This window comes from Astatotilapia calliptera, chromosome 19, assembly GCF_964374335.1.
Source record: "Astatotilapia calliptera chromosome 19, fAstCal68.1, whole genome shotgun sequence".
NCBI lineage: Eukaryota > Metazoa > Chordata > Actinopteri > Cichliformes > Cichlidae > Astatotilapia > Astatotilapia calliptera.
Window position 1 is genome coordinate 17,941,083 of NC_137440.1, and position 21,766 is coordinate 17,962,848.

The window sequence follows — 21,766 nt, forward strand, 5'->3', positions numbered from 1 at the left end:
AGTGACTATTAAGTCTAACATATATACCCTAATAAGCTATAGTACTTTTTCCTTTGGGAAGGTACCATCTGTGCAGTCTGCAATTTTGTTGAAGAAAGATGTTGAATCTATTTAATATTTCTTGAAAAATAATTGATTTCTGTGCATTTTTTTTTCACACTGCATCAAATTAAGGTTGATTACGTCGATTAAGCATCATGAGGTGGAGCGTGAGGGGTGGTTCCCTATTTTTTATTTATTTATTTTTGTTGTTGCTGGGAGTTGGAACCCTATTAGTTAGGTTGCTTAATATTTACGCTAAGTACTCTTTAAAATACCAGAATATGGAGGATGGTGTAGGTTTAAGTTTATTAGATTGATCAGTATTGCTGAACTATGAAAAATTTTTTTTTTTTGCATACAGGTATAACAGAATAGCTTTAGTGTAGTTGTTGTTTGAAACTTGAGTATGAACTTATACAAAATGCATCAAGATATTAAAAAAAACAGTTTTGTTGGTTAAAAAACACTATATCGGATTCATATCGGTATCGGCAGATATCCAAATTTATGATATCGGTATCGGTATCGGACATAAAAAAGTGGTATCGTGCCATCTCTAATTCTAACTACCAGAAATCTCGAAGCACAGGCCGAGGGGGCGGTGTGGCAGCAATTTTTCACACCAGCCTATTAATTAATGAAAGACCAAGACAGACTTATAATTCATTTGAAAGCCTGATGCTTAGCCTTGTTCACCCCAGCTTTAAAACTCAGAAACCAGTCTTACTTGTTATCATCTATCGTCCACCTGGGCCTTACACAGAGTTTCTGTCTGATTTCTCAGACTTTATATCTGATTTAGTACTCAGCTCAGATAAAATAATTATTGTGGGTGATTTTAACATCCATGTAGATGCTAAGAATGACAGCCTCAACATGGCATTTAATCTGTTATTAGACTCAATTGGCTTCTCTCAAAATGTAAAAGAACCCACCCACCACTTTAATCACACTCTAGATCTTGTTTTAACATATGGCATAGAAACTGAACATTTAACAGTGTTTCCTGAAAATCCTCTCCTGTCTGATCATTTCCTGATAACATTTACATTTACAATAATTGATTACACAGCGGTGGAGAGTAGACTTTATCAAAGTAGATGTCTTTCTGAAAGCGCTGTAACTAAGTTTAAGACTATAATCCACCCACTGTTATCATTTTCAATGCCCTGTACCAACATAGAGCAGAGCAGCTATCTGAACGCTACTACAACAGAGGTCGATTATTTTGTTAATAATTTTACCTCCTCACTACGTACGACTCTGGATACTGTAGCTCATGTGAAAACTAAGGTCTCTAATCAGAAGTACCTGACTCCGTGGTATAATTCTCAAACACGTAGCCTAAAGCAGATGACTCGTAATCTGGAGAGGAAATGGCGTGTCACAAATTTAGAGGATCATCATTTAGCCTGGAGAAATAGTTTGCTGCTTTATAAGAAAGCCCTCCGCAAAGCCAGAACATCTTACTATTCGTCACTGATTGAAGAAAATAAGAACAACCCCAGGTTTCTCTTCAGCACTGTAGCCAGGCTGACAAAAAGTCAGAGCTCTTTTGAGCCAACAATCCCTTTAACGTTAACTAGTAATGACTTCATGAACTTCTTCACAAATAAATTTTTTATCATTAGAGAAAAAATCACCAATAATCATCCCACAGATGTAATATTATCTACAGCTACTCTTAGTACCATTGATGTTAAGTTAGACTCTTTTTCTCTAATTGATCTTTCTGAGTTAACTTCAATAATTACTTTCTCCAAACCATCAACGTGTCTTTTAGACCCCATTCCTACAAAACTGCTCAAAGAAGTCCTGCCATTAATTAATTCTTCAATCTTAAATATGATCAACCTATCTCTAATGATCGGCTATGTACCACAGGCCTTCAAGCTAGCTGTAGTCAAACCTTTACTCAAAAAGCATCTCTAGACCCAGCAGTCTTAGCTAATTATAGGCCAATCTCCAACCTTCCTTTCATATCAAAAATCCTTGAAAGAGTAGTTGTCAACCAGCTAACAGATCATCTGCAGAGGAATGGTTTATTTGAAGAGTTTCAGTCAGGTTTCAGAGCTCATCACAGCACAGAAACAGCTTTAGTGAAGGTTACAAATGATCTTCTTATGGCCTCTGACAGTGGACTCATCTCTGTGCTTGTCCTGCTAGACCTTAGTGCAGCGTTCGATACTGTTGACCATAATATCCTATTAGAGCGATTAGAACATGCTGTAGGTATTAAAGGTACTGCACTGCAGTGGTTTGTATCATATTTATCTAATAGACTCCAATTTGCACATGTAAATGGAGAGTCCTCTTCACACAATGAGGTTAATTATGGAGTTCCACAGGGTTTAGTGCTAGGACCAATTCTGTTTACATTATACATGCTTCCCTTAGGCAGCATCATTAGAAGACATAGCATAAATTTTCCCTGCTATGCAGATGACACCCAGCTCTATCTGTCCATGAAGCCAGATAACACACACCAATTAGTTAAACTGCAGGAATGTCTTAAAGGCATAAAGACCTGGATGGCCGCTAACTTTCTGCTTCTTAATTCAGATAAAACTGAGGTTATTGTACTCGGCCCTGAAAATCTTAGAAATATGGTATCTAACCAGATTCTTACTCTGGATGGCATTACCTTGGCCTCCAGTAACGCTGTGAGGAACCTTGGAGTCATTTTCGACCAGGACATGTCCTTCAACGCACATATTAAACGAATATGTAAGACTGCGTTCTTCCATTTGCGCAACATCTCTAAAATTAGAAATATCCTGTCTCAGAGTGACGCTGAAAAACTAGTTCATGCATTTATTACTTCCAGGCTGGACTACTGTAATTCATTATTACCAGGATGTCCAAAAAACTCACTGAAAAGCCTTCAGCTAATCCAAAATGCTGCAGCAAGAGTACTGACAGGGACTAGAAAGAGAGAGCATATTTCTCCTGTTTTGGCTTCCCTTCATTGGCTTCCTGTTAAATCCAGAATTGAATTCAAAATCCTGCTCCTCACATACAAGGTCTTAAATAATCAGGCCCCATCTTATCTTAATGACCTTGTAGTACCATATCACCCTATTAGAGCACTTCGCTCTCGCTCTGCAGGCCTACTTGTTGTTCCTAGAGTATTTAAAAGTAGAATGGGAGCCAGAGCCTTCAGTTTTCAGGCCCCTCTTCTGTGGAACCAGCTTCCAGTTTGGATTCAGGAGACAGACACTATCTCTACTTTCAAGATTAGGCTTAAAACTTTCCTTTTTGCTAAAGCATATAGTTAGGGCTGGACCAGGTGACCCTGAATCCTCCCTTAGTTATGCTGCAATAGTCGTAGGCTGCCGGGGGATTCCCATGATGCATTGAGTTTTTCCTTTCCAGTCACCTTTCTCACTCACTATGTATTTTTATTTTATTTTTTTTAAATGACATCAGAAACAGCAGTATGCGACATTACGTGATGGCAGAGCTTCAGTTCATCCTTTGTCATTTTTTTTTTTTTTTTTTTAATAGATAGGACAGGGGGAATGAATGAGAGAAAGAGGGGGAGAGAAAGAAAGAAAACCAAAGGGGAGAAGAGACGGTGAGAGGGGGGGGGGAAGAGAGAGGAAAAAAAAAAAAGAACTCCTGGGTCACCTGTATGGAGAAAAAATAAACAAACAAAAAAAACAAACAGAGGAGACAGCAAACAACAAAGAGCAACATAATAATAGAGAAAACAAAGCACCATCACAATAAACTAGCTAGTCATAGATATCAATATTTACTAAATAATAAACGATATTGTGCAGCACGCAAGATAGACAGCGCACAGTGTGCTTTGAGGCAGCAGCCAAGAAAGCTTTAGTCCGCGTCTGTGAATACCCATGTGTGCATACCTGTGTGGATCAGCATGCTTGCATTCCAAAGGTTTCTCCATGTAATGATCTGCTCTCACTCACTATGTATTAACAGACCTCTCTGCATTGAATCATATCTGTTATTAACCTCTGTCTCTCTTCCACAGCATGTCTTTCATCCTGTCTTCCTTCTCTCACCCCAACCGGTCGCAGCAGATGGCCGCCCCTCCCTGAGCCTGGTTCTGCCGGAGGTTTCTTCCTGTTAAAAGGGAGTTTTTCCTTCCCACTGTCGCCAAAGTGCTTGCTCATAGGGGGTCATATGATTGTTGGGTTTTTCTCTGTATCTATGAAGCGCCTTGAGGAGACTTTTGTTGTGATTTGGCGCTATATAAATAAAATTGAATTGAATTGAATTGAATTGAATTCAGATGATTGCGGTCAGGTGTGTGAGTCAGCCTCCCTTTCCTGACACCACACCCTGAACACACTCTCCCAAGCACCTTTCAAGAAACATTACAAAGTGCTTCAAAACAAACTGCTAGAATGTAAAAACTAAAGCAAGTTCATAAAGATGAGTTTTTCGCTCAGAGGGAGAGAGTGCCAGTGTTGCAAGAGGTTTGTCTCCTTCGGTGTGATGCATAGCCAGTATAGGGCCCTGATGACCATGCAGCACTCTAAAGGCCAAAATCCAATTCCAAAAGTGGAGTCTGAATTTAAAGGAGAGCCAGTGCAGCTGGAGTGTGACATGTGCGTATTAAAAAGAAGCCTCACAGCAGAATTCTGAGCAACACTGCTAATACAGTGGATGCAAAAACTCTTTTCCAGTAATGGGAATAATATACGATCCTTTTCTGAAATCTGTCCAAATGACTCATACAAGCCACCTGTTTCATGTCCTGAGTGCCAAAAACGTATTGGTTGCACCGGTCTGCCTTGTTGTGTGATGCCACTCAACACAGAAAACCCTTTGCATGCTACCTAGAAGTGCAAGAAACAAAGCTGTGAAAAGTTTTATTATTCTTTCTGTAACTCTCTTCATCGTGACCTCATCCAACACGCACAGAAAAGAAATAAAAAAAATCTGTCTTCCACATTTATAGAAAGTAACCAATATTGGAATTTTGACTGATATCTGGTTAAAATGTAGTAAGTTCAACTAAATATGTTGCACCAGAAAAACACCCACAGTCTAAGCAAAAGACAAAGACGTCCTGTATACATACATTTACTATATATATATATATGCTCTGTCCCCACTGCTGTTCTGCATAGGCCTGAACCCCCTCAGTGAGATCATTAACAAGACTGGCTACGGATACCGACTACGGAACGGAGCAGTTGTCAGCCACCTCCTGTACATGGATGACATCAAGCTGTATGCCAAGAGTGAACGAGACATCGATTCACTGATCCACACTACCAGGCTATACAGCAATGACATTGGAATGTCGTTCGGACTGGAGAAGTGTAGTCGGATGGTAACAAAGAGAGGGAAGGTAGTCAGAACTGAGGGGATTGAACTACCAGAAGGCAACATTGCAGACATAGAGGACAGTTACAAGTACTTGGGGATCCCGCAGGCGAATGGGAACCATGAAGAGGCCGCTAGAAAAGCTGCAACCACCAAGTACCTGCAGAGGGTCAGGCAAGTCCTGAGGAGTCAGCTGAATGGTAAGAACAAGATCCGGGCCATCAACACGTACGCCCTGCCCGTGATCAGGTACCCTGCTGGGGTAATAGGCTGGCCAAAGGAGGAGATAGAAGCCACTGACATAAAGACAAGAAAGCTCCTTACCATGCATGGAGGGTTTCACCCCAAGTCCAGCACCCTGAGGCTGTACGCTAAGCGGAAGGAAGGGGGCCGGGGACTGGTGAGTGTCAGCACCACAGTCCAAGATGAGACAACGAACATCCAAGAATACATTGGGAAGATGGCCCCAACTGACCGAGTGCTCAGTGAATACCTCAGGCACCAGAAACCCAAGAAAGAGGAGGGAGACGAGGAACCATCATGGAAGGACAGAGCCCTGCACGGTATGTACCACCGGCAGATAGAGGAGGTGGCTGATATCCAGAAATCCTACCAGTGGCTGGACAAAGCTGGACTGAAAGACAGCACAGAGGCACTAATCATGGCAGCACAAGAACAAGCTCTGAGCACAAGATCCATAGAGGCTGGGGTCTATCACACCAGGCAAGACCCCAGGTGCAGGCTGTGTAAAGATGCCCCAGAGACAATCCAGCACATAACAGCAGGGTGCAAGATGCTAGCAGGCAAGGCATACATGGAACGCCATAACCAAGTGGCCGGCATAGTGTACAGGAACATCTGTGCGGAGTATAACCTGGAAGTCCCGAGGTCAAAATGGGAGATGCCCCCAAGGGTGGTGGAGAATGACCGAGCTAAGCTCCTGTGGGACTTCCAGATACAGACGGACAAAATGGTGGTGGCTAACCAACCGGACATAGTGGTGGTAGACAAACAGAAGAAGGCGGCCGTAGTGATCGATGTAGCGGTTCCGAATGACAGCAATATCAGGAAGAAGGAACACGAGAAGCTGGAGAAATACCAAGGGCTCAGAGAAGAGCTCGAGAGGATGTGGAGGGTGAAGGTAACGGTGGTCCCCGTGGTAATCGGAGCACTAGGTGCGGTGACTCCCAAGATAGGCGAGTGGCTCCAGCAGATCCCGGGAACAACATCGGAGATCTCTGTCCAGAAGAGCGGAGTCCTGGGAACAGCTAAGATACTGCGCAGGACCCTCAAGCTCCCAGGCCTCTGGTAGAGGACCCGAGCTTGAAGGATAAACCGCCCGCAGGGGCGTGCTGGGTGTTTTTTTTTTATATATATATATATTTATATATATATATATATATATATATATATATATTTTTTTTTTTTATGTATCAAAAAGCCTGCTGAGGGGAGATTGATAAACATTTAAGAATTTAGCTTTAGTTTATCCTTCACATGATCAAGAATCATTAACTATGACTTCAGACATATGTATTTAAGTTTTGTTTTATTTTAATCAAGTATTTCTTACAGTTATTTTTTAAAAAGAGTTGGCCCATTCACATGGCAAGAACAAAGGCGCTGATGTTTTTGTTTTTTCTAATATTACTAGTATTAAACTACATTTAAGTCCCCAACAGATAAGGATTGTATGAATGAATGTTCAAATGTTAAAATTAATGACAGCACAAGAAGGAAAGACACTGAACAAGCACAGCTCGTTTGGGAGGGTTGTCATGAGAAAGCTTCTCTGATAAACATGGCAGCACTGCTTAGGTTTGTAAAGCAACATTTGATAAAACCACAAGACTTGTAGAGTAATCTTTTTTTTTTACAGATGAGACCAAATTGAAGATGTTTGGTCATAATACACAGCACCACATTTGGAGAAAGCCAAACACCATGCCAACTGTCAGCACAGTGGTGGAGAAGTAATGATTTGGACCTGGGCATCACCTCGCAGTCATTGAGTTGACCAAAATCCCTCTGCATATGAAAGTAGCACAAGGTGACACTTTTTTGTTGTGCCATTCGCTTAGCTAGTTTCACCAATGTATAATTCGCAGCAATTTTCTTGGCACTTAACACCAACACTGCATTTTCTCTTCCATGGCTGCTGTGTCTGTTGGGAAGGTGTTAGTTCTGTGTGGCAATGTCCTGATAACACAATGAGCTTGCATCAAGACGTTAGGTTAACTGCCCTTTCTAAATTGCCCATATGTGCAGATTCGAGTGTGCGTCTCTGTCTCTCTATTATGGCTTGTGACTAACTGGCAACCTGCCCAGTGTGTACTCCACCTATCACATTGCGTTACATGTGATGCCTTTCAGACTCTCCCACAACTTCAAGAATAAGTGGTCACGAAAGTGGGAATAAAATAATTGGCACATAATTTGCCCTTTTCAGGTAATGAAGTTACAGGCAAGTCTTACTGATAACAATACAGGAGCTGTCTATATTCAGTTACCTTGCGGCCTCTATGAAATATTCTTAGCTTCGTCTACACCTCACACCTGACCTGAGGGATCTCATGGTCAGTGAACAGTTATATAATTTCAATATTTGTTGCTGTTATAACCATTGTATCCTTCTTGGAGCTCTATTTTATTATTCTGTAAACAACTTTGTAATTATATTTTGAAAAGCTTTACACAAAGCTTTTTAGTATATTAAGTTGTAGATCTCAAAGCCCACTAGGCCATAACTGTCTTCACACATTATTAATCTCAGTGAGACCTACCTGAATAAATAAAGGATATAGATATTAATACTTTGACATTACTAGTGGTAACACTGATAGACTTTTTCACGACAGTTCATCAGGCAAAATCCCTTCTCTCAGATGAGGTATTTTGGACACTTTTGCCTACTGCTCTGCTTTCTGACTTTCATGGCTGCAGACACATAGTATAGACAGATGCCAGAGAAATACTTCAAGACCACCAATCAAATCTATTGATTGTGTTAGACAGCAGAGTTTCAGAGATTACTCTTTTGGGGAATATGCAATAAAAATGAGAGACCTTGTGAAACAATCCTTATTATTTCTAAAGAGGTGGAGAACTTTTGTTGACTCCTCCTGTCTTATGTGACCATTTTTTGTTTGTGTTATAAGTTCTGGTGTACTCCTAATGTAGGTATTTAAAACTTTCCTGAGGCTGCTATATGAGTCATCTTGTTGAGCCTCATCAAGGCAGGGTTTCAATTTAGAATTCCTAACAGCATCTGGTTCCAAGGATTTACCTCAGTAAGTAAAGAAACAACACAACTTCATTCAACTTCATTCGCTGACTTCATTAAACAATCACAGTAAAAAAATGTGCTGGGTGTGTGTGGGAACTAAAACACTGGTCTAAAAATAAACACTGGTGGAATTATTCTGCGAAATTATAACTACAAACAGGTCAAATGTGCAGTAGAAAACCTCCGTGGTACATCTTTCTTACTGATTTATATAAGTCTTATTTTCTGACACCATGTGTGAAATATAGTGCCTTTGTTTAAATAGCTATGTTGCTGTAAGAATATCTACATTCCTCTGGTATTTTCTAAAAAAGTAAATTCTAAAGTAAAATGAGTGATTTTTTTTTCTGTCGTTCCTGTCATGTTAAAAAGAAAGTACAGCGCAACCAAAAAACATTCAAGAACATTCAATCTTCCTAGAAGTTTTTGTCTCAGCAAATTCTTCCCAAGGTCAGACCATGCAGAGTGCAGATAATACGTAAGTTCAAGACTGTACTTTCCTCAGTTAGCATGATAAATGTTTGAGTTCGTGACAGTACAATCAGAAGAAAGCCTGAGCAAGTAACGGAAGGCTCGCCAGGAGAAAGGAGGATTTAAGTTTCTAAAGTTGATAAACCACAAGACCTCTGTAAAAATTTTGTCTGGATAGCTGAGATGTTTGGAGAAAAACAAACATCCCATACTGTCTGTAAAACATGGTGGTGGAATGTCTGTTTTGCAGTCACAGGACCTGTACAGTCATAAAGTAGACCAAGAACTCCTATGTATACTGTACCAAAGTGATCTAGAGTCAAATTTGAGGCCATCTAAAGCTTGGCTGAAATTCTATCATGCAATAGCAAAATGATCCCAAGGTGTCGTAATTATCCAGAAACTGTCCAGACCTCAACCAGATTCACATGCTGTAGGAGGGTCTTAGGAGAGATGTGGATAAACAAATGCCTTCAAACTTTAATGAACAGCATTTTAAAGAAGAGTGACCCAAAAGTCTTCTACAAGAACATGAGGAACTAACAAAGTTATTTTGCTGCTGAAGGCCATAATACACACTGTTGAGTGATGGGAAGTACCTTCTTTTGCTCCTTCATTTTGAGACATTTTTTGTTAAGTAAATGATACAGTGTAACACTGATAAGTGTAGAAATACGTATCGTCTATGAAAAATGTGGCATTTTAGGTAATGGATCTTACATAGAATGACCATGAATAATGCTTCCACAATACAAATCTAACCACTAACCAATAGAAATGTGGCATGAAATGACATGCTAATATATTCAACACTGGCCCAATGCACAAAAAAGCTTAACAAACCTAAATGAGCTAGATAAGGGGAAAACGTACAAATATTTGTTTAGGATGTCAAAAAGAAGATACTCTAGTCACTTGTAGCAACCGGTGGTTGCATGGGAAAAATGTTTATTCCACAGCTGGTTGCAGCTGGTTGTTTGACAGTCACTGTGAAATTGATTGCTAAAATAGTAACTAAGTCTCAAGACTGGTTAATTACTCCCAGGTAACCACCTGTTGTGCTAACGTGTTTGTTTGTTTATCCACCTTGAGGAATCACCAGTTAAAACACTTTATTATGATTATTATTTATTAAAGCACTGAACAATTAAAAATTATCATGTACATGGATCTCTTCTGTTTAGAAATTTGATAGGCTGTAAAATAGTTAGCTGGAGTCAATCTTCCCAGAAGAGAATAACCTCAATTCACAGATTTTTATATGAGAATTTGCATCTATCTGATCAGTTAAAACCGATGAGGAGAAGCTACTTGCTTTGCAGGACTGAGCTATAGGAGGTGGCCGTGACCGATACCAGGCGCCAGTTATCGTGCCTTCAGCTGCCCCCGCACATTCTTTTATAGTAATATGTCTGCAGGTTTCTAAGTAATTATTCAATCAGTAAAAACTTATAGATTCTACTAATCCTAAATAAAGATCAAACCCATCAGCTGCTAGAAAATATTCATACTCTTTGGTCCAGTCATGGCAGGCCTCAGTTACACAGGCCTAGAGACCAGTCAGCGACCCTCTATCCTTTATTAGTCTATAGAATATATTTCCTGACTGGTTGGTAAATGGTTGCAGGAGGTTGCTGGCATTCACAGGTGGGAAACTGTTCACAAAGATGCATGGGCTGTTTCTCTGAAAACCAAAAACTTTAACAGGAAGTTGTTGACTATTCTCTAGAATTGTGTGACTGATATGATGTAAGAGTGGACTAAGCTATCCTGCAACTGTCTATTTGTAGATGGTAGACAGTTGCAGGATAGCTTAGTCCACTCTTGATGAAATTATTCTTGTTGGGTTATATATATAAAGTATTTCAAAGACAAACAAGTTTTTACTTGTACAAGTATGCTGGGAAAGTCAATGATATCCATTCAATTTATTCATATGACTGTAGCTAGAGTATAACACTGCTCCAGTAGGCAGTATTACAAAAACTCCTTGCAGCCGTCTCACTTTTCTGCATGACACAACTGGTTTTGTCACATTACCCACAATGCATCATTGTTGCTTAACACTGAATACAGAACAGTGTGCAGTGGCCAATGAGATCTCTAGCCTTAATAAAGCTGTAGTTCTGCTTTAATCAGTTCATGACTTTCTTACGTTTTAGCCGCAAACCTCATTCCCTCACCCAGCATTAAAGCCAATGATTAGTTTCATGGAGCTGCTTTGTTTTCCCAAACTAATGAATCAGTGATGAAAAAAATATCTCACATATGTAGCAAATACTCACATCAGTCAGTCATATGAGCATGCACATAATCCCATTTGGAGTTTATATGACATGCTTTCAAGAAAGCAAAAGATGGAAGATGCTTGCACCTTCATGCTGTAAGTATGAATAGGTGTCAGTTATTATCCATCGAGAGTTTACTGACTAAAACAGTCCACTGCAGATTACAACTAACTGGTAAAGACGTACCTTTTTCTAGAACTTATAGAAGTTATTATATGAAATCTGGGTAGAGTTCACGCAGGATATTATTTAGGTATCTATAGTGAAAGGCTTGCTCTTATTTTAAATAGATTGTTTTAAATAGATGTTTTTTAAAATTTTCCTTTCCAGTCACCTTTCTCACTCACTATGTGTTAATAGACCTCTCTGCATTGAATCATATCTGTTATTAATCTCTGGCCGCCCCTCCCTGAGCCTGGTTCTGTCGGAGGTTTCTTCCTGTTAAAAGGGAGTTTTTCCTTCCCACTGTCACCAAAGTGCTTGCGCATAGGGGGTCATTGTTGATTGTTGGGTTTTTCTCTGTATCTACTGTACAATATAAAGCGCCTTGAGGCAACTTTTGTTGTGATTTGGCGCTATATAAATAAAATTGAATTGAATTTAATTGAAAATTCATCTAAATCCTTGACCTACTCTGATGCATGCTCATGTAGCTGAGCACTTGAACACAGTTGAGTGCCACTGCCAGAAAGATGGAAAAATACAGGAAATCTTTAACCTCTCATAGCACCAGCAGTAACTTTCGATTTAAGCTCCTTATTGTATCATATTTTGACTTTGGTTTACTGAGCTCTTCACTTTTTCTTAAGTGTATTTTGTAATGTTCCATACTATATTGTATTTCTTTTACTGAGCAATTTTGTTTTTCATATTTTTCACAACACATAATATATACACAACACACAAAACAGTAATTTCCCAACATTGGCCATAGATATTATCTTATCTTACCTTACCAATGACCGGCTTGTGCTTTGAAGATTGTGATAGCTTCTCCTTAGCTTTGTGCAGTCTTTCAGTGTGCATTTCAGTGAGCATTTGAAAAATGTAGTCTTTTGTAACGCTATTCCTGAAGGTTTTGCACAATAGATATAACATAAACATCAAAACCCTCTCAAAATTTTCACAACTCTTTGCATCTCCTGGGCAACAAACGTTATCACTGAACATCTGATAACTATACGATATTAATAAGTGATGGCAATGCACATAAGAAAGTGAAAATTAGTTTTTCTAGAATGTACCAAATTTTCAACGTCTTGATGCATGCTCAATCATCCAGGTGAGGAAATCCCAAAAACATTAATTCTGTTCATCTAGACGTAACGTTTTCAGCGGGAGAAACGTTTTGTCACTCCTCCAAGTGACTTCTTGAGTCTCAGCTGACTGGAGGTTTCCCCAACCTTATAAACAGTACCTTTGCAAAATGACTGAAACTAGCACCACTGAATGAAACATGGGCAGTGAGGTCAGATTCTTGATCATTAATATGCAAATTGTCATGACCATTGATCAACAACAACGTCACAATAAGACGTTTACAATTCTGGGTTCCAAAGATTATACTACCCCTTTTCCCTACTTCTTTTTAGACAATATGTGAAAATGTGTTTGAATGGGAATCCTGCTGCGTGGGTGTCACAGGGGTGAAGAACAGTAACACTTTCAATAATTTAGTAATGACACAACAGTAATTGCACCTGAAAAAACAGGTTTAACTGTTTTGCTTTTTAGGCGTGTCATCTTTTAACACATTAGAGTTACTGGCATCAAAGATTAAGTGCTACGTTGGAATGTTTGATTGATTGATTGATTGAATCTTTATTTTGAACATGTTGAAAAAGTATAAAAAAAAAAAATAGAATTAAAAGAGACAAATGAACAAAGCAAACAAAAGGAAAATGTTAATAGGTGAATATGCGATTGTATAGGAATTTCTTTTATTTATGTATTAATCACATTATTTTATTGTATAATGCCTTGGTGCCACTGGATTTTAACATGTCTGACACCCATACTGAAGACAAATGGTGGGGGTGTAGTAGGTAGGGCTGGGTATCGTCACTGATTTCTAGAATCGATTCAATTCCGATTCACAAGGTCCCGAATCGATTCGATCCACAATTCGATTTAATTCGATTCGATTCGATTCGATTTAAATCTGGGAAATTTTGACAGTCAGAAATATTATAATTCAGTATATTTACATATTTTTGTATCAATAAAAAGGAAGCTGACACACGCAAGACTTTATCACAGGTGTGAGCGTCACAGCAGATGCCTTTGTGTCAAAGTAGCTGAGGATAAAACACAGAAAAACATGAAGGTGATTTTCCTGGCCTGGGATTTTATAAAAATATTCAGCAGTACATCAAAAACGAAAGAAAACCATTAATTAATGAACATTACCTCTGACGTTACAGCGGTTTTATTAGAGACACGGCTAAGCATTTTGCATTTTGAATAATTTTAAAAAGTTTAAATTTGTTCAGTATTGAACAGCAGAAATGAGGTTTTCTTTTCGGAAGAATGTAAAAAGGGAAAAAAACAGCGGCCGACAGCGCTGTAAGCAACAGTAGACTGTTGTAGTGCGTAACAAGCAAGCGAATAATGAAGAAGGGGAAACTGTTCTTGAAGTACAGAGAGAGAGAGAGAGAGAGGGAGAGAGAGAGAGAGAGAGAGAGAGGGAGAGAGAGAGAGCTGCGCATCACGATGGAAGCAAAACAGTAAAAGTAAGAGTGAATTCATGACGATGTTTATGTGAAGCGTTTGGATCTTCTTTTGCTGCTGGTTCGGTCAATATTGTTTGGAGAGACATCAAACTAACAGCTTTAGAATCAGCGCATAAAGGGCGTGAACACAAAGCGCGGACCCGGCGACAGATCAGAATCAGCGAGCTGTCGGCTTTCAGCCCCGACCGTGAGAAAGGCGACATCTAACTGATTCTGATCCGCGGGTCGCGCTGTGTGTTTAAGTCTATGTGCAGAATCCGTGTACCTGCTCTCATTTACTGTCTTAACTGTTTGGTGGTTCTTGAAATTTTGTGAGATGTCACCAGAGATCATTTCGGGCAAAATAAATTTATATTAAAAAATCGATTCAGGATTTTAATGAATCGATTTTACGTTATCCAAGCCAGAATCGATTTTAATCGATGAATCGATTATAAAAACCCACCCCTAGTAGTAGGGCTGCACGATTAATCGTTAGAAAATCGCGATCTCGATTCATACTTATGTGGATCTCATTTCCAAATGACAACGATTTAAAGAAAAAAGAAAAAAAAAAGACGACGATTGTACCGCATTTTGATCCGGGACGTAATCTGCATGAAAACAAGCGCTCACTCTTCCTGCTCAACAAATGACAAGGGCGGAGCCTTATACCACGTGATACAGAAGCTGTGCAGTGTGATGCTAAAATTAGCAGGGAAAAAACAACGGAGAGCACGTCAGGGATGACGAGAAAGTGACAGGAGAAAATCCGTCCTGGTCAACCACCCAAACATCAATAACGGGAACCTTATACAGCGCTTCGCTATACACGTCGAACTCCCGCAGGCACAAAGAAATTTTGGAGGCTATTACTTATCACCTGACCAAAGATATGGCTCCCATCAACACTGTGCAAAACGAGGGATTTAGGAAAATGATCAACACCCTAGACAAACGCTACACAGTGCCGTCCCGCAACTATTTTCTATTGTTGCACTACCTGCTCTATACACGCAGTGTCGAGCAATGGTGGAGACGGAATTTCAAGCAGTACAACATTTTGCGGCAACCACAAAACCTGAGACATTTGTTGTTTTTATGTTTATTTATTGTTTTTATGTTCAGTTTCAACTGTTGCGAAGTTGATGTGCAGTTAATAAGTGCAATAAATATTTATACTGGAAAAGAGAATCGTGAGAGAATCGTGATCTCAATTCTAAGCCAAAAAATCGTGATTCTCATTTTATGCAAAATCGTGCAGCGCTAGGGTGTAGTAAGGAAGTTGGGGGAAGCAGACCAGAGTCTTTTGTCTCTTTGAGGACTCTGGGAAGTAGCAAGGGAGTGTGAACCTTAAGGTGTGAAACAGCTGTGTACTGCCTTTTGTTCCTGAAGAAGGTATTTAACTGAGAGCCATGCTAGGCTCAGTGAGAACTCTGCTGACCGTCTGTCCCGCGGACATGCAGGGGCTCCATCAAGCTTGGTTGTCTGTTGTCTTTGTGTGTTTGGATTAAAGAATGTTAGCTACCGCTCACTGCTCGTCTGCAGGCTTTATTTAAATGGAAAACTTCCACAACACTATCTGAAATGGTGTCATGTTTTATCACCACATAATACAATGCTGCATTTTCTGTACATGCTCTGGTCACGTGTCAGATTGATTATTACAATTCTATCCTTGCAAACGTCTCTATAGACATCAACTGGTGTAAAATGCAGCTGCTCATCGTATTACCAGACCTTTCTATAGAAAATATTAATACTTTCTTTCAACAGCTTCACGGGCTCCCTGTAAAAATACTGCATAAATGTTAAGATTCTGTTTCTTACTTTCAAATCTCTCCATGATCTCGTACCTCCATTTATCTCTGATCTTCTGCACATGGCCACTCGTTCCTGTACTCTGAGATTTTCCTTTTCGGTTGCTCTTGTTATATTCCCTGCTCGCCTGACTATCTGAACACTATGAGCTTTCAGCCAAGTGGTGCCTCATATTTGGAACTCTTTCACACCACATTTGCATTATTGACCCCCTATCTCCAAAGCCAATATTAAAACACATCTTATCAAGCGTTCCTATTCTCTTTGATTCTTTATTGCTGACTTTTTAATTATATGATGTTTTCCAACTGTTGGAACCTCTTGCATATTGTGATTTTGGTAGTTATTTCCCCAAAAGTTCATCTGGAAGTAGCGTTTTCAGTGGGATAAACATTTCATTACTCATCACAGTGACTTCTTTAGGTATTTAATTGCTTGTAAGGTGTCTTTGAGTGTCTTGAAAAGCACTTTGGTCTCAGAATCTCATCTCTGCTTTTCTGGTTCTGTTGGCTTCATCGGGTGATGGCCTCCAGCTCGCACTGGAACGGTTTGCAGCCGAGTGTGAAGCAGTGGGAATGAGAATCAGCACCTCCAAATCTGAGGCCATGGTCCTCATACGGAAAAGGGTGGAGTGCCCACTCCAGGTCCGGGACGAGTTCCTGCCCTAAGTGGAGGAGTTTGAGTATCTCGAGGTCTTGTTCGCGAGTGACGGGAGAAGGGAGCAGGAGATCAACAGACGGATTGGTGCTGCAGCCGCAGTGGACGCTGCACCAGTCTGTTGTGGTGAAGAGGGAGCTGAGTGTAAAAGCGAAGCTCTCAATTTACTAGTCGATCTACGACACTACCCTCACCTATGGTCACGAGCTGTGGGTACTAACCGAAAAAACAAGATCGCGGATGCAAGCAGCGGAAATGGACTTTCTCCAAAGGGTGGCCGGCCTCTTCCTCAGAGATAAGGTGAGAAGTTCAGTCATCCAAGAGGGGCTCAGAGTAAAGCTGCTGCTTCCTCCACATCGAAAGGAGTAACAGTTTTAATAATTTAGTAATGACACAACAGTAATTGCACAGCTTCACTTTACTTTCGGTCGTAAAACCAAAACTTGACGATGTTACTGTTTTATTGTAAATTTTGTGAATGGTTTTGTTGGGACGTATCAGTATAACTTTCTGACCAGTTTTATAGTCAAAAATATAACCATGTCAACAACAGGTCCAAACGACACTCATGTAGCCTACGTAGATTTTGCATAACATTGAAACTCATCAACCCGGTTGTACTAGTGTTTGTTGAGCCCAGAAGCAAGTTCTTTGTGATCTTCCAAGTACTGAACAACTACAGTGACTGGGCAGAAACAGTGATGTGTTTCAGCTTTTAAGAAGTATGTTTGGTCTCAAGAAAAGTAAAGTCAAAATTAAGGAAGGTGTTTTTGAAATCTTTTCCTAAAGTCCATGAACTAATGCTTAATGATGAGTTCAAAAGAAAAAGCCAGCTGAATTAAAAGCTTAGGAAGCATTCAAGCAGATAGTCCAGAATTTTCATGGCAATTACAGAACAGAGATTTATGCTAGACTTGTGTATAAGATCCTAAAAGCATATCAGGTACCAAATCTGGGAAATGTCAGTGATAAGGACACAGAATTGAGGATATTTTCAGGTAACGAGATTATTATTTGAGATGCATGAGATTTGCCTAGGTGCCTAGGTGAAGGAAGAAAAAAGCAATGGAGGCTAGATTGAAGACCAAATCAGGGAATAGACAGTTCATGCTTGCATCGAAATTATTGCCAGTACCACTACAGTATATGTAAACTCTAAAAGGTAACGATGGACTGCCTTCATAAGGGGTAACAATTTTATTACTCAGCAGTTGCTGAGTAATGTGAGACTGAGGTGGAAAAAAGGAGGTCTAGGTAACCCAAAATGATATCCTTTTTGTTTTCTTTTTAGCCATAAACATTGATTTTGCCAAACTTTATCCAAAATCATAACATTTCCTTTAACCCCGTTGTAGGTAGTTATAAACAAAGCATTTACATATCAACAGTCCTTAATCATATTTCGCAAATTTCATGTTCTGTTGACTGAATAATGATCATCTATCCAAAGTGTAGTCCATACTGTTTGTGCACAGTGTTTGGCAATGTGTTTACCCAATGGAATCTTTTAGAACATTCTCAGCATGTTTTGCTTCATCTGCTCTAATTTTCTTTTACTCCACCCAGTATATACCTGCTTCACCACTAACAGCGATCTTCAGTCTTCTCTCACAGAGTGAAGGAGTTCGAGAGGTGAGTTCAACCAGTTAAACATCTTTCTATGGCTTATCTTGCTTTCTGATATACTCTGTTATTAATTTATAATCACTATACAGAAGTAAGAAATAATCCATACTATTTAATCTTGCTTTTAGCTTTGGAGGGATTAAAAAGAAAATGTATGTATTGTGTATGTATAACATGTCATTCAAACGTCATACTTTTATGTTCTTTACTATTGAGTTTCTGTATCAACAATTCTTAGATCTAATGCACTGCAATAATTAAAATGCACTTTTATCACTTCATTTTTCTTTTCCAGTATCACTTTACATCTTTATCTAAAATAAAAATTAAATAATCTGAAAATCAACTGAGGGGCACAAAAAAAAAGTGAGAACTGAGTTCTCACGATGGGTGGCATAAAAATGTCAGTGCAAGTTCTGCTACTGTCATCTATTGGCATTGGTAAGTATCTCTGAACATTCAATTAGTCATTTAATAGAATATATATCCTTATCTAACACTTTTCTTTTTTATAAAAAAATCTATTGTATGTATGTCAGGACTGGTCTCTGCAACTGTAAGTGGTTTTTTTTTCAAGATTAAATAATTAAATCAAAAACAATGAAATGCAATGAAATACTGAATTAACATGTTCTTCTATAAATTTACATTACAGTCCAACACAACAGAAGGTAAGTTTTTTTTATACATATAAACCATATGCAATTTTATATGGATATAAAATAAAATGTCACCTTTTTCCTCTTTTAAAAGTTAATCCATTAACATCATTCTTATCCATTTTCCATTAATTATTAATTTGAAAATGTTAATACATGTGTTCATTCATTTTCTTTTTTGCATTTTATAGGACCAGGTTTATCTGAAAACAGGTAGGCATGCAAACTCAAATAACAATTTGTAGACATAATACATTCCAGGGATGTTATTTTAGTTAAAGATGACTTTATTATTCATTTCTGTTACCGTGTTTTTTCTTCTTTAAGCAAAGCCACCACTCATACCAACGGTTTCCAGGAAACTTGCCATGCAGCAAATCTACAAGATGCCATTCAAAGAGTAAGCCTTTTGGAATTAATTTGAGTAAAAAATGATAAATTCATCTTTAAACCTTAAATTATTAAATGTCACCACAAAGCATTGTTGATAAATGACTCCCCCTTGTGCTAAGTTACTGACAGTAACCCAGTCCTTTCACCTGGTCTATGTGTTCTTAGATCTCTGCTGCAGTGGACACACTGACAGGCGAGCTATCCTGTAAAAGGGGTAAAAATGCAAGCTTAACAGATGAAAAGTCGAGGATGGTGGAACAAAATCTCAGGCAGATTGTAGAGTCGACTTTACAAGTGTTCTTTGACCTGGTAAATGAGCTAATGCTTTACTTCAGTATAGTGTAGGTGTAAAACATGTAACAGCTTTTAAGAATGGTAAATGGCAAATTTGTCTTGTAACAGAACAACAATGTCCCTGGATTTGATGTTCTGGATATATTTGGAGTTCTGGACAGCCTTCGTTTGGGTAATGACAGTGACCCCGAATTCATCAGGCTGTGGTTCTCTGTGAAGATGATTCCTCTTTTGCCTTATGTCAATGGAAACTTCCTAAACCAGCTCAGCAAGCAGAACTTCAGCTGCACCTCTTTCCAAGAGATGTAAGTGAATAAATTCCATTTTACCAATTATTGCTGGTGACTGCTGTTAACTGCTTATGGAAATCATTAAAGACATAAACAATTTTAATTGAATATTCTAACATGTAACACATTTCTCACTGTGTATTGCATTGAATGTTGATGTCAGGGTCCCAAAGTCCACTGAAATCACTACTAAAAGGAAGAAAGAAATATGTGTATCACCTGATTGTTAAATTACAAGTCAGACCAAACAAGTTATGACTGTGTGACCCAGCTGTTGTAGAAGAGGCATAGACCTTAATATAAGGTGGTCGTTCGTGAAGCTGTTTTCTTTAAAATAAGAATGTTATATAATGATTCAAAAATTATGTAATTGAAAACAAGTCAATAGGAGAATTTCAACTGAAAATTGCTACCCACGATGTAAAACGCGGTTGGAAACTTTTCCAGACATGAAAAGACTGAGGTTAAAAGAGTTCACTATCCCATATTAGAATACCATATGAAATTAGCAAATTATCAAAGGAAATGAAAGTGTGGATGAATAAACGAAAGAAAAAAAGGTCTTATTCTGTGTAGAAGAGGTTGTGACAAAATGTACCAATTTGTTGATTACGATGATTTAAAATATCAATGGGATTTAAGTTTGAAATGTTTGTGATTGAATTATGTTGAATTTTGAATATGTTGAGTAATTAGTTATTGAAAGCTTTCTCTCAAATGTAGCATTCAGGCATTTGGAAGCCAAAAGGCATCCATGGACAGAGACACACAGCAAGCAGTCTTCACTTACTTCATCAAACCGTTCTTGTCAAGAAATGACTCAACAGGTAAAAGGAGAAACTCAAGCTCACTTTGGTTTTTCCATGACATCATGTGGTATATTACCCTGTCAATAACTTTCTTGCTTTTTCTGCAGATCCTGGCTGTGTCTCATCTATCACGGGGAGCCAAGCGTGGCTAAAGGCAAACCTTGGCGACTTCTCTGATTTTGCAACTGTGCAGGACTTGCAAGCCTTCAATCCTAATTTGTCCACTGTGAGTGCCAACTGCAGATGTACATCTTCCTGTAAACGGAATTCTTTTACCCAGAACATTTCCATGACTGCTGTCTTATATTATGCTGGTTCTCTTTTGTAGGCTGAATTGTTGTCAGTCCTCAGTCCTTCTCAGGTGGCACAGCTGGTACTGAGTTTGGGAGCCTCCAATAACACAGATTTGATTGATCGTGTGTTTGAGCGACTGCAAGAGGGCAACGCTCTAAAAAATGTGGATGGATTCCTCACACAACTGACAACCAATGGACAGGTATGCTAGGCTTCTAAAAGGGTGAAGGAGGACAATCCTGGTGTTTTATTCCAGCAGGATAAGACAGAATAAGACATTTGCTAAACCGCTACACAAGTCTTCAAGGAGTCTATCATAGAAAAGAATTGCTTGCAGCCTTTGTGCTGTGTTGTATGAGTACATTTGCAACATGCAGTCTCTGTATTGCTTAGCTTCTTTTCCACCTCAATTTCACAGATGCCAATTTTCCAGCCTGTTGTGAGAGATCGGGTCATGAATACGACCTTCATCGTCATCAGTCCACATTTCTCCACTTTCACGACAAATGACTATGAACTTTGGTTCCATGTGAAACTGATTCCTATCCTTGCCAGTTTTACTCCAGAAATGCTGATAAACGCAACCACAAAAATCAGCTGCATGAACTACCAAGTCATGTGAGTAGCTTTCTTGGAGCAATCAAGATTTTGTTGCAAATGAAAATGACAATAGTGACAAAGAACAGCATGAGAACGTTTTCTTTCAACTGTTGCAGTGTGAGTGGGTTGGCTTTAGTTATCCAGGAGATGCCACTGTACAGACGGCAAGAGATCACACATGGTCTGCTGGGCTATCTAAGAAATGCTGAAAATGCCATCAA

General features: G+C 39.1%; 1 long non-coding RNA gene across 1 annotated transcript; it reads left to right on the top strand.

Annotated features, from left to right (window-relative positions):
- The first annotated feature begins 20,617 nt into the window (after positions 1-20,617).
- On the top strand, positions 20,618-21,117 carry LOC145422411 (uncharacterized). The gene is made up of 3 exons (XR_013903695.1): positions 20,618-20,669; positions 20,759-20,877; positions 20,980-21,117. It is a non-coding gene; the product is annotated as an uncharacterized LOC145422411 (long non-coding RNA).
- Positions 21,118-21,766: the final 649 nt, after the last annotated feature.